Here is a 19,716-nt window from a genome sequence, read left to right on the forward strand (position 1 = left end):
TGTTTCCCCAACATAATGCCACATTGTTTCTCTCTGTTATTAAAAGGCTTTTTGCTACACTCAGACTCTGTGCTTGCGAGAGGGGAAGTACTGCCTCTTGGAGGCGCCCAGCGGGGGTGGTATATATTTGTCCCAGGTCACTGGGTGGGGGCTTGAGCTGGTTTGCATTGTGTTATTGGAATGAATCCCCTAGATATTGAACCCGGCCCTTGTTGCTGCCAACTCTGATGGGCAGAAGGGTTACATATATATATATAATCATCACATATTACTGTGGCTTTTTGGCAATGTACATTGGTAAGTTCTGGCTCCTTCTCAGGTTCAGGTTGGCCACCCCTGGCATAGCGGGTGCACGGGGAAGTGTGTGTGGGGTTGTATGTCTGCTGAGTGGTGTGGGGTGTTGGTATGTAAAAAATGAATCTCATCATAAGGTGGGAATCTTATCATAGCCTCTTAGTCTACACAGCTCTGTTCCAGTAGAATGATTTCATGCTCAGCTTTAATAATACTTGCAGGTCCCTGTTACATGGCTACTCCAGCCTGGCCTGGCCCTCTGAGATTTGTGGGACTCAACAAAGGTGTTATTCCCTTGGCCCATTCCTAGCCAGGACATTCCTGTGTGGAGTCTGCGATGTGTAATGAGGATTGAGCTTGCACTGAAGCCTCTCCCACATTCAGCTCACTTATAGCATCTCTTTTTGTGTGAGTTCGCTGGTGCTTAATAAGGGTTGATTTCCGACTGAAGCTTTTCCCGCAGTCGGGGCCATTATAGGGTCTCTCTTCTGTGTGGATTCTTTGATGGTGAATAAGGTTGGAGCTTTGATTGAAACTTTTCCTGCACTCATTGCATTTGTAGGATCTCTTCTCAAGGTGGGTTCTCTGGTGATTGCAAAGGGCTGAGCTGCTACAGAAACTTTTCCCACAGTCAAGACACTTACAAGGTTGCTCTCCACTGTGCATCCTCTGATGTTTCTTAAGGGATGTGATGAAATGGAAGCTTTTCCCACATTCAGGGCATTTAAACCATTTCCCAGCCATCTGGATTCTCTTGTGAGTAACAAGGGTTGACTTCAGTCTGAAACTTTCCCTGGACTCAGGGCAGTTATAGAGTCTCTCTCCCGTGTGAATTCTCTGATGCATATAAAGGTTTGAACTCTGATTAAAGCTTTTCCCACACTCACTGCATTTGTAGGGTTTCTCCCCCGTGTGCATTCTCTGGTGACTAGTGAGATATGCAGTGTGATCGAAGCTTTTCCCGCACTCAGGGCAGATATAGGGTTTCTCTCGTGTGTCCATTCTCTGATGTGACAGAAGGGTTGATCTCTGACTGAAGCTTTTCCCACACTTGGGGCACTTATAGGGTTTCTCTCCCGTGTGAATGCTCTGCTGTTGAATAAGTTGGAGCTCACACTGAAACATTTCCCACACATGGGGCACTCATGGGGTCTCTCTCTCCTGTGTGGGTTCTTTGATGTAATAGAAACTTTGGGCTCACACTGAAGCTTTTCCCACACTTGTTGCATTTGTAGGGTTTCTCTCTCATGTTGTTTCTCTGATGGTGAATAAGAGTTGAAGTCTGACTGAAGCCTTTCCCACAGTCACCGCACAAGTAGGGTCCCTTTCCAGTGGGGATTCTCTGTTCAATAGTTTATTTTATTTTATTGGCTCCTCTACTCCTGTGGGTGGATTTACCCTGTCTCTCCTCTGAGTGGTTTCCATGCTGCCTCTTTGGCCTGCTCTGGCTCTCATGGGCTTCTCCCTCCTCAGGACTCTGGGAAACGTCCCCTTCACCTCTTCCCAATACCATCCCCTGTGGTTCCACTTGCTCAGGATCTTCCTGCTGAAGATTCTCCTCCTCGTTTCCACTCACCATTCCATCACTTGCTGGGACAGAGAGAGGATCCGGACAGGAGTCAGTCCCTGTGCTGGGGGACGGGGAACCTCAGAAAGGGAACAGGAAAGAGGGGAACAAACCCAAATAACTGCTGAGAAGATTGAAGTATCAGGAGCTGAATCCTATCCTCCCCCACAGGCCCCATCCCAGAGGAGAGAGGACTGGACCCATCCTTCCTTCACATCCTCTGAATACAGATGTAGGCAGGGGCTGAAGAGTCAGACAGACTGGGTGTAAAATGAATAAATGACATCTGCCAGGAGGATAGAACAACTGGTTTTGGAATCACTTTAGCTGATCCCTTACTCATGAGGGCATCTCTTGGGTTCTTCCTTTCTTCGTAGCCCTGGAGATCAGGGACCCCAGCTCCTCCCCTCGTTCCAGCCTGGAGATCACATCAGGTTTGGAAATTGGGAGTCCTGCTTGGGGGACAAGGAAACAAGTGTTGATCCTGTTCATTAAGGTCAGGGCTCTTACTCCTTGCAGACCTAGTGTCTGAGTAGGCTATGCAAAGAGACTCCTTGCTCTCCCCACCCACAATGCTATGGCGACTAGGCTATAAATCATACAAAATCCCATGACGCACTGGTCTGGAGCAAGGGTTTATCCACCTGGCCTAGGGAATGGCCCCAACTTATTCCCCTGGGGAGCTGAGCAGAGCTGTGACACGCTGGAGGTATCTGGAGTTGTAATCACTGCCAGTCCCACCTCCCCCTTTCACATACCCATATCCCTTCCCAAACAAAGCCAGGACAGGAAGCGGTTACCCAGACTGTGAACAGTTTGGCGTGGGGAATCTCCTAGTACTTGTCCATGCAACACCTGGCTTAACAGGGCCGTGATCCCTGAGTCAGCAACCTAGGTGCTTCCCCAGTTCAAATAGGAAATAGCACCCTGGGCTGGGAAATAAAGATCCTGACACCTGCCCCTGTCCAATGCAGAGAGCAAAGAGCCTCCTCTCCCGAGTCATGATAGACTAGGCAGTAGGGCCCCCATATGAGGCCATTCAGCCCTTCCCCACCATGCATGAGGCACGCTGGCCCCCCACCAGTGTCTGGTGCCCACACCTCAGGTCTGGTGCTGGCTCTCCTCACGCCCTCTGCCTGCTTCATACACCTCAGGACAGCTCTGCAGGTGGAGTCGACTTTCTCCTCCTATGACAGCTCGTATCTCGGAATCATAGAAACGGATTGCTGGAAAGAGGTCACCTGTCCCAGACACCAGCACTGAGTCGGAACCAAATACCCTAGCGACCCTAACTGGTGATTGTCTATCCCGTCCTTAAAAACTTCTAGTGAATGGGATTTCACACCATACCTTGGTGACCTATTCCACTACTGAACTGTCCTTACAGGTAGAAAGTTTTTCTTAACCTACATCTCCCTTGCTGCAGGTTAAGCCCATCACTTCATGTCCTACCTTCTGTGGATGTAAAGAACAATTGATCACCATCCTCTTTATAATACTTTAACATCTGTAAAGACTGGTATCAGGTCTCCCACGCAGTCTTCTTTTCTCAAGATTAAACGTGGGCACTTCTTTTTGCCCTTTCTCATAGGATCGTGTTTCTATAACTTTCATCATTTTCATTGCTCTCCTCTGGACACTCTTCAATTGTGCACATCTTTCCTAAAGCATGGCACCCAGAAACAGCCACAATTTCCCAACTGAGGTCTCAGCAGTGCCAAGTAGAAATGACCAATTAGTTCCTGTGTCTTACACACAACTCTCCTGTTAATACACCCTCGAACGGTATTAGCCAGTTTTGCAACTACATCACATCGTTGGCTCACATTCATTTTGTGATCCACTATAACCCCCAGATCCTTTCCCATAGTACTACTGGTTAGCCAGTCATTCCCCATTGTGGATTTGCGTATTTAATTTGTCCTTTCTCAGTATAGCAGTTTGGACTTGACTTTATTTATTTTTGACAAATCCATGTTGGCTATTACTTATCCTCTAGGTGCTTACAAATTGATTATTTAATAATTTGCTTCAGTGTCTACGTCGGTATCAAATGATTGGCTTATAATTCCCAAGTCATCTTTGCTCCCCCTTTTAACAATAAGTACTAGGTTTGCCCTTCTCCAGTCTCTGGGACCTCAAGTACCCTAGTTCCTTCAGTACCCTAGGGTGAATTTTATCAGTCCCTGATGACTTAAAGAATATTTAAATAAGTTTGATGTATTCAATCTGTTCTTTCTCTAGTCTGTTTTGTTCCTTCCCCCTTGTTTTTGACATTAGTTGTGTTAAGCATCTGTATAACATTAACTTTTTAAATAAAGACTGAGAGAAAAAAGGCCTTTACACCCCAACCTTCTTGATGTTGTCATATGTTAGCTCTCCTACCCCTCCAAGTAGTGGGCCTACATTGTCCTCTGTCTTTCTCTTGCTCCTTATCTATTTACAGAATCTCTTCTCATTGCCTTTTATGTCCTTTGCTATTTGTAACTCATTTTGCGCCTCAGACTTTTTGGTTTTCTCCCCACATGCTTCTGCTGTTCTTTCATCCTCACCCTTCGCAATCTGTCCATGTTCCCATATTTTGTAGGGTTCCTTTTCAATGTTCATGTCATTCAAGACCTCCTGATGCAGCCATATTGGCCCCTTGCTATTCTTCCTGTCTTTTCCTGTCATTGCTGTCGTGTCATAAATACTTTCTGAGAAACCACCAGCTCTCCTGAATGCCTTTTTCCCTTAGATTTTCTTGCCATGGGACCACATGTACTAGTTCTCGGAGTCTGTGAAAGTAAGTGCATTGTCCTCTCCCTCTTTCCTTTCCTTAGATGCAGGAGATACTCCGTACAAACAGATCCCACCGAACACCCCCCGATAATCTCCCAGGCTGCCTCGTGGAGCACACCACTGAAACTTAGTGCTTGAGACCCATTGACTTTAATGGAGGAAATCATGTGTTTATGTGCTTGATAAATAGGGACATTTGCTGAATTGTGGCTTGAATCAACAGACAAGGCTAGCCAGATTTTTGACTAATCTGCATAACTGCAAATATACATTCACAGATGATAAAGTCAGAAGGGAATATTATGGTCCTCTATACTACAGAGGCAAGAGAACCTCACCCTTGAGATTCCTTGCATCAAGCCCATATCTTGTGGTTGAGCTAGACTATATTTATTAGAAAGAGATATCCAGGTTTCATTAAAAGACTCCTAATGATGAAGAAGCCACCACATCCCTGGGTAAGTTAATCCAGTGGTTCACTCACCTCACTCTTAAACATTTTCACTTTATGACTAGTCAATTTATCCAACTTCAGCTTCCAGTCACTGGATCTCCTTCTGAATTTGTCTAGTAGATTAAGGAGCTCTCAGCTGTCAGAAATATACTCCCCATGTTAGGTACCTAGGACCTCTGTTCAAAACATGGCTTAACCATCTCCTGGATAAATTAACTAGACAAAGCTCCTCTAGTCACTCACTCTAAGGCAGATTTTCCAGACCTTGAATCACTCTTGTGGCACTTGTATAGCCCCGATCCAAAGTGTTAACTTTCCTCTTCAAGTGTGGACACCAGACCGGGACACAGTACCCAGTAATAGTCTCCTAATGCCTCAAACACAAGCAAAGCCAGGCTGGCTGGCTCATGGGGGGGAGGGGGCAGAGGCTAATCCCAGGTGATGCTTTCACTCAGGCCGGTAACCAGTTCACGTTGCAGTGAGGATGCAGGTTATATTACTCGAGTGCTAATAATCGCTCAAATCCTTCCCCCAATTCTCACCCTGTGCCTACCATGACACACAAGTTCTCCCATAATTCATAGAGCGGCTCAGCTGCCTGCAGTGCTAAGACCCCTGGGACGGGCCCCCAGAAGTTACAGGGACACACACAAGGTGAGTGCAGCACCAGGGAGGACAGTCACTCGGGCAGGGCTTTGCAGCGGGGCTGCTCACAGCCTGGCTAGACTAACCCCAGTGCTCACCCCCTGGTGTCGGTTAAATCTGCAGTGAAGATACATCCAGCGTTTCTCACAGACAATGTCACACACACACACAGCCAGCCACCCCCTGGGCTGGACACAGGTGCCAAACACCAGACCTGCCCCCATCCCCAGCCATGTCGGGCTGCTCCCGACTTCAGACACAAACCAGAACTCTTCCGTTAGCAAGGGTTGCTGAGCTCATCCACTCCAGCTCCCCTGCGCACCACAGGCCCAGAGGGGCAGAGGAGCCGCTCTAGTCCCACCTGGGCTCAGCCGCAGGCACAGAGTCCCGCTAATCCGTGAAGCAGCGGCAGTGACCATCATGCCCCATCCCCAGGAACTCATGAAGACGCTACAGAGGCCCAGGAGCACAGAGACCTGTTAGCGAAGCACCACAGGGGTTTCCTTAAGTCTCTGCTGCTATTGTCAGAGCTCTCGTGTGTGATGCTTCCTGGGGGTTCCCGGCATCGTCAGGCACCTCGCTACACCTGCCCTTGGCATGGGGGAGCTTTGTCTGTGCCCACTGGGCCTCAGCTCCCCACCTCCACCAGCCACTGTCACCACGAGCTCTCCCCAGAGCCTGCTGTCACTCTGCAGGGATGTTCCAACCTCCAGCCCTCCCAGTGTGTCCCTGGAGTGCCCCGCCCCTGGGCTGCTGGACTCTCACGGGATGCTTCTAGAGCTGGGACTGAATGAAACAAGAATCTCTCCTGTCTAATACAGTGGGGCCCACCCTAAGTTCTTGCAGTATTTTACAGCCAGGAGGCTGGGACCCTTTTTCATGAGAGAAGCGGGCTGTCAGTTTGCCACCTAGGTGACTCCCAGACATACCAGATCGCTCCATTGTCTTTAGTCATCCAAAGAACACGCCACGGCTGCTTCTGTCTTCCTGTCGCTTTCCTCTCCTGTAGACTTCTCACCCTCTCCAGGTGACACCCGGCTCAATCTGCAAACAGCCACACAGCGTGAGGCATTCGGAACAGCGACGGCCAGGCAGGGAGATGGCTGACACTTACCTGCTGCCTGAGTTTTTCAATACAGTGTGACAAAGTTCCTGCTCTACCTTGGTGGGTCTTGCGCTTATTGGCGGATTTGCTCACCTTGGAGCTTCACAGCAGCCCTCAGCTTGGCCGTTTTTCTGAATCCACAGTCCAGGTCGACTCCTCCTGTGTCTGACCAAGAGTTGGGAGGTTTGGGGGGAACCCGGGCCCACCCTCTACTCCGGGTTCCAGCCCAGGGCCCTGTGGAACGCAGCTGTCTAGAGTGCCTCCTGGAACAGCTGTGCGACAGCTACAACTCCCTGGGCTACTTCCCCATGGCCTCCTCTCAACACCTTCTTTATCCTCACCACAGGACCTTCCTCCTGGTGTCTGATAATGCTTGTACCCCTCAGTCCTCCAACAGTCCGCATTCTCACTCTCAGCTCCTAGCGCCTCTTCCTCCCAGCTCCTCACACACACACCACAAACTGAAGTGAGCTCCTTTTTAAAACCCAGGTGCCCTGATTAGCCTGTCTTAATTGATTCTAGCAGCTTCTTGATTGGCTGCAGGTGTTCTAATCAGCCTGTCTGTCTTAATTGTTTCCAGAAGGTTCCTGATTGTTCTGGAACCTTCCCTGTTATCTTATCCAGGGGAAAGGGACCTGCTTAACCTGGGGCTAATATATCTGCCTTCTATTACACTCCTATAGCCATCTGGCCTGACCCTGTCACAATAGATACATAATTCCTCAAATATTATCCACCCACACATTTCACAGTGGTGACAACCAGTGGGCTACTGGCCCTTGGATGAGCCCTCCTATGCCACCCTTCAGTGAACTATTATGCAGGTCTCTGACCCAGGGGATTCCTGAAACATGTTATGCCCCCATGGGTGTCCTCTGCCAGTTGGCACCAGGGGATGCCTGGGTCACACCCTCCCTATTCTCCATGGTCCTGGGCTAAATTCCCTCTAAGCTGTGCAGCAGGCTATCAATGCAGCACAGGCGGGGAGAGGTGCCTCTCCCCCAGCCCCATCTCTGGAGCTGCTGCAGCCAGGAGAGGCTCCTCAGCCCCAGCCAGGGAGCTGCTGCGGACGGGGACAGTTGCCTCTCCCATGGCCCCAACCCCAGTGGGAAGAGGTGCTCTACCCTGGCCCTGGGCTGCTGCAGTGAGAGAGGGCTGAGGGGAGTCCTCTCTCCCCACAACAGCCCTGGGGCAGCCTGCACCCCAAACCCCTCATCCCCGGCCCCACCCCAGAGCCCTAACCCTCCCATCCTCTGCCCCATACGTGAGCTCCCTCCCGTCCCCAGCCCCATCCCAGAGCCCACACCCCCAGCCAGAGCCCTCACCACCCCGCGTCCCAACCCTCTGCCCCAGCCCTGAGCCCCCTCCCGCACCTCAAATCCATCATCCCCAGCCCCACCCCAGAGCCCGCACCCCCAGTCAGAGCCCTCACCTCGCCCCCCATATCACCACCCTCTGCCCCAGCCCTGAGCCCCCTCCCACACTTCGAACCCCTCAGCCCCACCCTGCCACACATCACCTCCATATCATTGCACAGAACAAAATTGACTCCACACTTGCATGGGGAAAATTAGAGGGAACATTGGCTGGGGCAGCTGCAGGAGCTAAAGCGGGAACAGGGAGGCTGGTGATGGCTTACACACAAGCAGAGAAAGAGACTTCAGGACAAGGGATTCTTGTAACTCTTACACCACAGCTGCTGCTGCGGGAAGCCAAATTATTAATTACAGCAGAACCTGGAATCCCCAGTGGAAATCAGGACCCCATTGGGCTACAGTGGTATTTATAGGCCCCTCTCCCCCGTTACCCCGTAACTGGGCTCCTCGCAGTACTAAACATAATGATCCTTCCACTCCTGTGAAACAAGAAAGCAATGACCGCTGCTGGGCAGGTTGGGGACCGAAGCACATACAATCTATGTGACTTGCAAAAGGCCACAGGGCAGGGAACTGAGCCAGGTTTCTGAAGACTGAGTCCAGCTGAAGCAGAATACAGGCAAGATGGAGGTGAAGCACATTTGAAAATCTGGCCCCTGGGGACTTAGGCAGAGTTGAGACACGAGATGCTGAGTCCATTTCTGAGAACCCAGAGAATGGAACTTGACCTGGGATGGGGAAATAGAGAGATTTCGTCTCACATGAAAAACTTGGTTCAGGACAGAGCAGCACCATCGTGTCCCTGAATCAAAGAATCAATCTTGAAGTACTTGCATGAGAGGAAAGTGATCAGGAACAGTCAGCATGGATTCACCAAGGGAAGGTCATGCCTGACTAATCTAATCGCCTTTTATCATGAGATTACTGGTTCTGTGGATGAAGGGAAAGCAGTGGATGTATTGTTTCTTGACTTTAGCAAAGCTTTTGACACGGTCTCCCACAGTATTCTTGTCAGCAAGTTAAGGAAGTATGGGCTGGATGAATGCACTATAGGGTGGGTAGAAAGCTGGCTAGATTGTCGGGCTCAACGGGTAGTGATCAATGGCTCCATGTCTAGTTGGCAGCCGGTGTCAAGTGGAGTGCCCCAGGGGTCTGTCCTGGGGCCGGTTTTGTTCAATATCTTCATAAATGATCTGGAGGATGGTGTGGATTCCACTCTCAGCAAATTTGCGGACGATACTAAACTGGGAGGAGTGGTAGATACGCTGGAGGGGAGGGATAGGATACAGAAGGACCTAGACAAATTGGAGGATTGGGCCAAAAGAAATCTGATGAGGTTCAATAAGGATAAGTGCAGGGTCCTGCACTTAGGACGGAAGAATCCAATGCACCGCTACAGACTAGGGACCGAATGGCTAGGCAGCAGTTCTGCGGAAAAGGACCTAGGGGTGACAGTGGACGAGAAGCTGGATATGAGTCAGCAGTGTGCCCTTGTTGCCAAGAAGGCCAATGGCATTTTGGGATGTATAAGTAGGGGCATAGCGAGCAGATCGAGGGACGTGATCGTCCCCCTCTATTCGACATTGGTGAGGCCTCATCTGGAGTACTGTGTCCAGTTTTGGGCCCCACACTACAAGAAGGATGTGGATAAATTGGAGAGAGTCCAGCGAAGGGCAACAAAAATGATTAGGGGTCTAGAACACATGACTTATGAGGAGAGGCTGAGGGAGCTGGGATTGTTTAGCCTGCAGAAGAGAAGAATGAGGGGGGATTTGATAGCTGCTTTCAACTACCTGAAAGGGGGTTCCAAAGAGGATGGCTCTAGACTGTTCTCAATGGTAGCAGATGACAGAACGAGGAGTAATGGCCTCAAGTTGCAGTGGGGGAGGTTTAGATTGGATATTAGGAAAAACTTTTTCACTAAGAGGGTGGTGAAACACTGGAATGCGTTGCCTAGGGAGGTGGTGGAATCTCCTTCCTTGGAAGTTTTTAAGGTCAGGCTTGACAAAGCCCTGGCTGGGATGATTTAACTGGGAATTGGTCCTGCTTCGAGCAGGGGGTTGGACTAGATGACCTTCAGGGGTCCCTTCCAACCCTGATATTCTATGATTCTATGATTCTATGAATCACCTGTCCTGTGGGAAGGGATGCAGCGGGAACAGTCTCACGCTATCTGGGGACAATTAGGACAGATCCCCCTGAAATCTGGGGGACCAGTGAAGAATTCTGCACAGACCCCTTCCCCCCACTGTCTAATACCCGAGGGAAGAGGGATTCTTACCCAGCAAGGTCACAGTCTCGTAATTCTCCTGTATGACATCTCTGTAGAGGGCTCTCTGACCCGGGTCCAGCAGATCCCATTCCCCCTGGGTGAAATACACAGCCACCTCCTCGAAAGCCACCCGCTCCACTGCAGCCATTTCCCTTCCTTGTCTCTCCATGGATGGGACAAACTGGAGCAAACGAGGATTTTATTCTGCAGCCTGTCAGGGTGAGAAGGGCATTTGAGGATGTTCTAGGGGGGGTTGAGCGCATTTCACACCCCGATTCTTTCCTTGTTGACATTCTAGACTCTGCCATGCTGGGAAAATGCTTGAGCCATGATATTAAAAATCCACTGCCTAAAGTTCGGTCCCCAAACCATATTCAGTTCTCTCAATAAATGGCTGGAGTAAGGTTCAAAAATGCCGAGCCTGCAACATTGGGATGCAGTTCTGTGTCCAGCTTTGTTGATAATTGGGCCAATTAGTCAGCTGCCTGAACACAGCTGCAGGCATCTACGTTAGGTTCCTGCTTCTAAAAATCCTGGCCTTCATCACTGTATTTATGACACAGATCCATCCCCGCACACAAGGACTAAACCCATGCAGACTTTTTAAAGCCCTATCAGTGACTGAGATGAAATGAAGTCAATGAGACCACGCAGATGCTAAATATTAAACATATATGTGAGTTTTGTGAGATGAAAGTCTAAGATTCATAGAGTCTGAACCCAAAAGGGACCAGTAGCTTATCAACTCTGATTTCCTGTAGGCACAGCCCATTTAGGGTTGCCAACTTTCTGACTGAAAAAACCCAAACACCCTTGCCCTGGCCCTCCTCCAAGGCCCAACCCTGCTCAATCCATCCCCCCTCCCTCCGTTGCTCGCTGTCACCCACCCTCACTCACTCGCTCATTTTCACCCGGCTGGTGCGGGTCCCTGTTCGACCAGCAAGGCATCCAGTGTTGATCTGAAGACATCAAGAGACGGAGAATCCTCCACTGCCTTTGGTCCAGGGATTAATCATCTTCATTACTGAAAACGTATACCTAATTGCTAATCCGCATTTGTTGGCTTCAGCTTCCTGCTATGGGTTCATGTGTGGCCTTTAACCGCGAGACTAAAGAGTGCTTTGGTAACCAGTATTTCCCATCTGTGAAGGTACCTGTACTTAAAATGACGTCACCTCTTAGTTTTCAACTTATTTATTCTTTTAGGATAAATTCAACATATGGGGCTTTTAAGTCTCTCGGTGTAACAATTCTCCCTCCCCACATATGTATGACTCTTTTCTGCCCTCTCCCCCAACCTACCTCACAACAGAGTTTTCCCAGCCACTTTTCACAGGCTCCTTCTCAAAAACAAGCTAAGTGGTTTTCCATCAAACTTGCAAACCAAATTCACAAGGGAGAGAGACTCTCTACTGGAAAGATGAACACAGGAGTTGTCAGACCATAGCAGACTCCAGCTCCGTCCAGTCATTTGGGTATGTTAGAAGCACTTGAAAAGTTCCCTGAGACTGAAATGGGGCAGCTGACACTGTCAGTGTCACTGTGCTCCAGGGCCCCCAGCTGCAGTGAAAGAGCAGAGTCAAAGGACCTGCTTTGGGGGATCCCCCGGACACGCGCCCAGCACCGCGGGCACTAGGCCAGTGGTTTTAACAGGGACTAGGCCAGTGGCTTTTTTCCATTTGTGGACCCCTAAAACATTTTGAATGGAGGCGCAGACTCCTTTGGGAATCCTAGGCACAGTCTGCAGCCCCCCGGGGAGCCATGGGCCATAGGATGAAAACCAGCCATGGCACCAGGCAGAAACAGGACCTGGCTTTTCCTCTCCCTGCCCCTCCCCTTGTCCCCAGGCCAGATACTGCCCCAGGGCAGGGGGCTGCAGGGAATGGGGTGGGGAGCGGCGGGGCTGGGACCCTCCCCCTCACATTGCTCCTGCTGCCCCCGCCCCTCACCTGCAGGCTCTGGGTGGGGCTGGGGCGGGCAGAGCCCGGGGGTCTGTGTCCCAGGAGTCCAGCCCCCCACCCAGCAGCAGGAACCCCCGAGTCTGGAGCTACAGTGTTAACCCCTCCGCTGCTGGACGTCAGCCACAATCCTTCTCCCCTTCCCGAACCGAGAGAAACCCGGCCCAGCGTGCCTAAGCAGAGACAGAGTCCTGCAGAAAGGTGCCCCCCAGGGCCATCCCGGGCCAGGCAGCCCGCTGGGGCCTGGGGCACACCTTGTCTCGCCATGAAAGGGCTTGCCTAGAAAAGTTAGTACGAAGTCACTGGCACACGCGTCCCCGTTCAGCCCCGATGCATTAGCTACACGCACCGCAGCAGGACATCCAGAGGCTGGGGCATGTTGTCCTGTTGCTGGCATGCCTGCCAAGTCAGAGCGGACCGACTATCCCCCGCGTAACGCTGGGGGCCCTCTTTGCTGTGTCAGTCTCCTCATCATTGGGCGGGGGGGGCTCTTCTTGCTTTTACACTGCGATTGTAACGGCTTGGGAACCACACCTCGTGTACAGCCAGGGCCGGATTAACCTTCTGCGGGCCCAGCGTCAAACATGTTTGCGGGCCCCAAGTGGCTGTGATGGGCCCCTTCCAAGTGTGGGCCCGGCCTGACAGCACCGTTGACGCCACATTGCCGGGATGGGGATGAAAACATTTACTCACAAACAAAGTAAGATATTTGAAGCCACACTGAGACCTCCACTCAGCCCCCAGAGAACAAACTGGGCTAACATCCATGTACCCAGAACACCACTGAATTTGGTTTGCCTGGAAGGGCGTTGTTAGTTAGTTTTGTCTTTTTTGTTTAAACACTCAGGACCTGCTTGGGGGCCTTGAACAGAAGTGCTTAATTCTCACACTTATGAGCTATATTAAGCCCGGATGTAGCAGTTAGTGGTGCTGCACCTGCACAGGGTGACCAGATGTCCCGATTTTATAGGGACAGTGCCAATTTTTCTTGGGGGCTTTTTCTTATATAGGCACCTTTCTCTCCCCCCCACGATTGTTTACACTTGCTATCTGGTCACCCTGCACCTGCATCTCCCCACCACCATCTCCGCCACCCAAAGTTATGTTTCCTAAATACATGTTTTGAAATCTTCATTTTCTACTTTGGTACAATAATGTTTCCAAAACACTGGGGTGGAGTGTGGGGAGGAATATTGCGGGTGCCCATCTTTTGCAGGGAGAAAGGGCCGCTGAGAGACAACACACACTTCACCACAAAGGCCACCACAATCCAGCCTCAAGTTCCTACCCCAATCTTCACATCTGGGCTCTCCCCCCGGGTCCTCCTGTCCCCATCCCACGCAACTCACCCCCAACACAGGCTCTCCTCAAACTCCCTGCTACTGCCCCGTCCCCTCTCTTTCTGCTACCCCCCCACACTGAGCCAACCCCCACCTCAGCCCAGACTCCCCCCCCGCTTCTCCTCCGCCCCCCCACGACTCACCCCCCAACACAGGCTCTCCTCAAATTCCCTGCTACTGCCCCGTCCTCCCCCCTCTGCTACCCCCCCCATACTGAGCCAACCCCCACCTCAGCCCAGACTCCCCCCCCGCTTCTCCTCTGCCCCCCCACGACTCACCCCCCAACACAGGCTCTCCTCAAACTCCCTGCTACTGCCCTGCCCCCCGGTCACCCCAGGGCTGTCACATCCCTCTCTTCTGCTACCCCTCCCCACACACACACGAGGCAACCCCCACCTCAGCCCAGACTCCCCCCCCCGCTTCTCCTCCGCCCCTCCAACTCACCCCCCAACACAGGCTCTCCTCAAACTCCCTGCTACTGCCCCGCCCCCCGGTCACCCCAGGGCTGTCACATCCCTCTCTTCTACTACCCCTCCCCACACACACGAGCCAACCCCCACCTCAGCCCAGACTCCCCCCCCCGCTTCTCCTCCGCCCCCCCACGACTCACCCCCCAACACAGGCTCTCCTCAAACTCCCTGCTACTGCCCCGTCCCCTTCTGCTACCCCCCCACACTGAGCCAACCCCCACCTCAGCCCAGACTCCCCCCCCCCGCTTCTCCTCCGCCCCCCCACGACTCACCCCCAACACAGGCTCTCCTCAAACTCCCTGCTACTGCCCCGTCCCCCCCCCCCTGCTACCCTCCCACTGAGCCAACCCCCACCTCAGCCCAGACTCCCCCCCCGCTTCTCCTCCGCCCCTCCAACTCACCCCCCAACACAGGCTCTCCTCAAACTCCCTGCTACTGCCCCGCCCCCCGGTCACCCCAGGGCTGTCACATCCCTCTCTTCTACTACCCCTCCCCACACACACGAGCCAACCCCCACCTCAGCCCAGACTCCCCCCCCCGCTTCTCCTCCGCCCCCCCACGACTCACCCCCCAACACAGGCTCTCCTCAAACTCCCTGCTACTGCCCCGTCCCCTTCTGCTACCCCCCCACACTGAGCCAACCCCCACCTCAGCCCAGACTCCCCCCCCCCGCTTCTCCTCCGCCCCCCCACGACTCACCCCCAACACAGGCTCTCCTCAAACTCCCTGCTACTGCCCCGTCCCCCCCCCTGCTACCCCCCCACTGAGCCAACCCCCACCTCAGCCCAGACTCCCCCCCCCGCTTCTCCTCCGCCCCCCCACGACTCACCCCCAACACAGGTTCTCCTCAAACTCCCTGCTACTGCCCCGTCCCCCCCCCGCTACCCCCCCCACTGAGCCAACCCCCACCTCAGCCCAGACTCCCCCCCCGCTTCTCCTCCGCCCCCCCACGACTCACCCCCCAACACAGGCTCTCCTCAAACTCCCTGCTACTGCCCCGCCCCCCCTTCTGCTACCCCCCCCACTGAGCCAACCCCCACCTCAGCCCAGACTCCCCCCCCCCGCTTCTCCTCCGCCCCCCCCGCCTCACCCCCCAACACAGGCTCTCCTCAAACTCCCTGCTACTGCCCCGCCCCCCCTTCTGCTACCCCCCCCACTGAGCCAACCCCCACCTCAGCCCAGACTCCCCCCCCGCTTCTCCTCCGCCCCCCCACACTGAGTCGCCCCGGCTCCCCCAGCGCACCCCGACTTGCCCCACAACTGCCCCTTTGCGCCGCACTGGGGGGGGCGGGGGCGGGGCCGGGGCATCCCCGGGGCAGGGGCAGGGGCAGGGGCGCGGCAGCCGGCACCGACCGGCCCCCAGACCCCAGGGACCCCCCGGGCAGGAGCGGGGCTGGCGGGGGGGGCAGGAGCTCCGAGGGGGAGGGGCTGCAGCGCGACGACCGCCGGGAGCCGCCCCCAGCACCAGGCCCCCACCTTCCCGCGCGGGGCGGGGCTTTCTGGTGCGCTCCGCCCACTGGCGCTGGGGCGGCGGGCCGCGTGGCGCGGGGCATGCTGGGACGCGTAGTGCCGCTGGCCGCGCGGGTCCCGGGGCCCCTGCGGAACACAGCGGCGTGAAAACTACAACTCCCAGCAGCCACTGCAGCCCCCCGCCCCTGCGGCGCCTGCGCACTGCGCTCCCCGGGCGGGGGGCCGCGTTAACCCTTTGTGGGCCCCTTCCCCGCGTGGGCCTGAGCCGCCCCTCCTGGTTTAGTAATTGGAAATCTATTAATCCGTATTTCTGTAGATAATCCACCCGCTCGCAAACGCTGAGGTGTACACTGATAGATACCTTGCATGCGCAGATACAGATCTCCTACTAAGTTACCTATATTTCTTATTTTAAATTGTAATTTCACAGCTTTGTATTTAGGGCACATATTTTTTTATGACACATTTCAGTGAGGTTCCTCATTCTGACAAGCTTACTGCCAAAAGCAAAGGCTGGGTCTACGCTACAGCGTTAGGTTGATGCAAGGCGGCTTAAGTCAACCGGATTACGTCAGAGCCTACGCTGCCATGCCGAGTCGCCCGCTGGCCCGGCGTAACTCCACCGGAAGGAGAGGCAGGGTGGCCTCGTGGCGCCCTAGCACTGTGAGGCGGATGCCGTGTCAGTGTAGACCCTGTGTTACTTACCTCGATTTTAGCAGCCTCTGGGAGGCGCCCTACACTGACCCACCAGGACCACTCTGGTCACCCTTCTGAACTCTGCTTCTTGGTGGCCAGGTACATAAGAACATGCCTCTCCCCTGTTAAAGGCCTGCGTATTTTTGAAATTCCATTTCCTGTTTGCTTGGCTCACCTAGCAACTGCCCAGCTGAGCCTGCTGGCTCCACGCTCCGACTGTGCTCCCAGCTGGAGTACGCTGAAGGTGGTGGGTCTCCCAGCTCCGTCGGGAGAAGAGTCTGTGCAGGCAGAGCTCCCATCTAGCCCGAGCAAAGCGGATAGCGATGAGCAGATCGCTCCTGGCGTGGCCAGGGACTCGCAGCAGTGCCGTGTAAAAGTGAGGAACTGCAGCAGACGCCAGAAGACAAGGGAGGCAAACAGTTGCTCTGGTCTGGCGCCACGGACATGCCCCTTTTACAAGGAGCTGCGTGCTCTGCTCTGCCCCCACCTCCACCACCAAGGGCCCCGTGGACACATCACAGTCACGGGCCATGGTCAACTGTGTGGAAGAGGAGGAGGAGAATGGGGGCAGGCGACCAGGGAATCCAGTCACGGTGAGCCCGGAGCTGTTTTTAACCCCGGAGCAGTCCAGGCAGCCCCAACACTCCAGCACGGGCGAGCCAGCCTGATGCCGGGGAAGGCACCTCTGGTAAATGTGCAGTTTGCATTGCTATTGCAGGGACACATCTTCTCATTTACTATTCTTTATTTGTGTTACAAGTGATAGTGAAATAACCCCTCTACCTCTACTGGTTGTCCACTTCTCATTCCCTGGCACAGGCACAAAACAGTTTGTTTATGCCAATGGGGATGTCCCGTGAATCCTCCAGAGAGCTTGAGGAAACTTTCCTGGAGGTAATCTGTAATCCTCTGCCAAAGGTTTTTGGGGCGGGCTGCCTTATTTCTTCTTCCACAGAAAGACATTTTCCCGCCACTCAGCAATTATTTCGGCAGGCATCATTGCAGGCAGGGGCAGCAAGCTGGAAACCATGGCATCTCCAAGCTCAGCTCAGACTGGGAAGAGCACATGGGAGTGGCATTCCAAATTTAAGAAAAAAGCAACATTTGATCCTTGTTGGCATGGAGTCGAACGTTGAGATGATGCTGTTTCCCCATCGCACCTGCAAGAGCAGGGTCCTTATCTGTCATTAACACCTGGCAAATCTCCTGTGAAAGTGAGAGAGAAGGGAGAACATGCACGCTGGTCTTTTAACTGCATCCCACCAGAGGGCCAAGGCATCAAGCATGGAGGGCGGTTTCCTTTCGGCAAGCTCGCAAGGGAGCTCACGGACAAAGGACAGGACATGCAGGAAATGATACTGGAGGCAAAGAGCTCCACTCCTCCTCTGGCTGTATCACCAGCCGGCTGCCATTACATAAGGAGCACCTCATTTGAATGAATGGCAGGACGGCGCAGCTCAGTGGTGCTTTCTCCCTGCTGCCTGAGAGCAGTTTGAAAATTGTGCTGATCTGCAAAAACAAGAACAAGTTAAAAACAAAAAACCCAACAACAACAGATGAGTTACGGGATGTCGGGCGAAGAATTGTGGGCATTTGCTAGTTTGACCCCATGCCCCAGAATTCCAAGAGGGAACCCATGATGCACTAGGAGCATAATCCAGCCAGGCAGAGACACCTCCCTGCAGGTGATCCAACCAGATTTTCGTGTGGTTATTTTCATAGAATCATAGAATACCAGGGTTGGAAGGGACCTCAGGAGGTCATCTAGTCCAACCCCCTGCTCAAAGCAGGACCAATCCCCAATTAAATCATCCCAGCCAGGGCTTTGTCAAGCCTGACCTTAAAAACTTCTAAGGAAGGAGATTCCACCACCTCCCTAGGTAACACATTCCAGTGTTTCACCACCCTCCTAATGAAAAAGTTTTTCCTAACATCCAACCTAAATCTCCCCCACTGCAACTTGAGACCATTACTCCTCGTTCTGTCATCTGCTACCACTGAGAACAGTCTAGAGCCATCCTCTTTGGAACCCCCTTTCAGGTAGCTGAAAGCAGCTATCAAATCCCCCCTCATTCTTCTCTTCCGTAGACTAAACATCCCCAGTTCCCTCAGCCTCTCCTCATAACTCATGTGTTCCAGTCCCCTAATCATTTTTGTTGCCCTCTGCTGGACTCTTTCCAATTTTTCCACATCCTTCTTGTAGTGTGGGACCCAAAACTGGACACAGTACTCCAGATGAGGCCTCACCAGTGTTGAATAGAGGGGAACGATCACGTCCCTCAATCTGCTGGCAATGCCCCTACTTATACATCCCAAAATGCCATTGGCCTTCTTGGCAACAAGGGCACACTGCTGACTCATATCCAGCTTCTCATCCACTGTCACCCCTAGGTCCTTTTCTGCAGAACTGCTGCCGAGCCATTTGGTCCCTAGTCTGTAGCGGTGCATTGGATTCTTCCGTCCTAAGTGCAGGATTCTGCACTTGTCCTTGTTGAACCTCATCAGATTTCTTTTGGCCCAATCCTCCAATTTGTCTAGGTCCCTCTGAATCCTATCCCTACCCTCCAGCGTATCTGCCCCTCCTCCCAGTTTAGTGTCATCTGCAAACTTGCTGAGGGTGCAATCCACACCATCCTCCAGATCATTTATGAAGATATTGAACAAAACCAGCCCGAGGACCGACCCTTGGGGCACTCCACTTGATACCGGCTGCCAGCTAGACATGGAGCCATTGATCACTACCCGTTGAGCCCGACAATCTAGCCAGCTTTCTATTTACCTTATAGTCCATTCATCCAGCCCATACTTCTTTAACTTGCTGGCAAGAATACTGTGGGAGACAGTGTCAAAAGCTTTGCTAAAGTCAAGGAACAACACGTCCACTGCTTTCCCTTCATCCACAGAACCAGTTATCTCGTCATAGAAGGCAATTAGATTAGTCAGGCATGACTTGCCCTTGGTGAATCCATGCTGACTGTTCCTGATCGCTTTCCTCTCCTCTAAGTGCTTCAAAATTGATTCCTTGAGGACCTGCTCCATGATTTTTCCAGGGGCTGAGGTGAGGCTGACTGGCCTGTAGTTCCCAGGATCCTCCTTCTTCCCTTTTTTGAAAAAGGGCGGAGCTGTGTGTACTCTTTCACTGTGGTTATCCTGATCTAGTTACAGTGGGAAACACACACCCGACAAACTTAGCTGTGTAGACACCTGACTTCAGGGATTCTATCAGACTTCAATTTGAGTTACACAAACTGGATTCTATCTTTAGTCCAGTAACTGTGAGCTTATCTG

At 52.9% G+C, this 19,716-nt stretch overlaps 1 pseudogene; it reads right to left on the reverse strand.

The window, feature by feature from the left end:
- Positions 1-523: 523 nt before the first annotated feature.
- LOC144271890 (uncharacterized) overlaps positions 524-19,716 on the reverse strand; it is a 31,567-nt pseudogene continuing 12,374 nt past the window's right edge.

The sequence above is a fragment of the Eretmochelys imbricata genome, chromosome 11 (genome assembly GCF_965152235.1).
Source record: "Eretmochelys imbricata isolate rEreImb1 chromosome 11, rEreImb1.hap1, whole genome shotgun sequence".
NCBI classification, from domain to species: domain Eukaryota; kingdom Metazoa; phylum Chordata; order Testudines; family Cheloniidae; genus Eretmochelys; species Eretmochelys imbricata.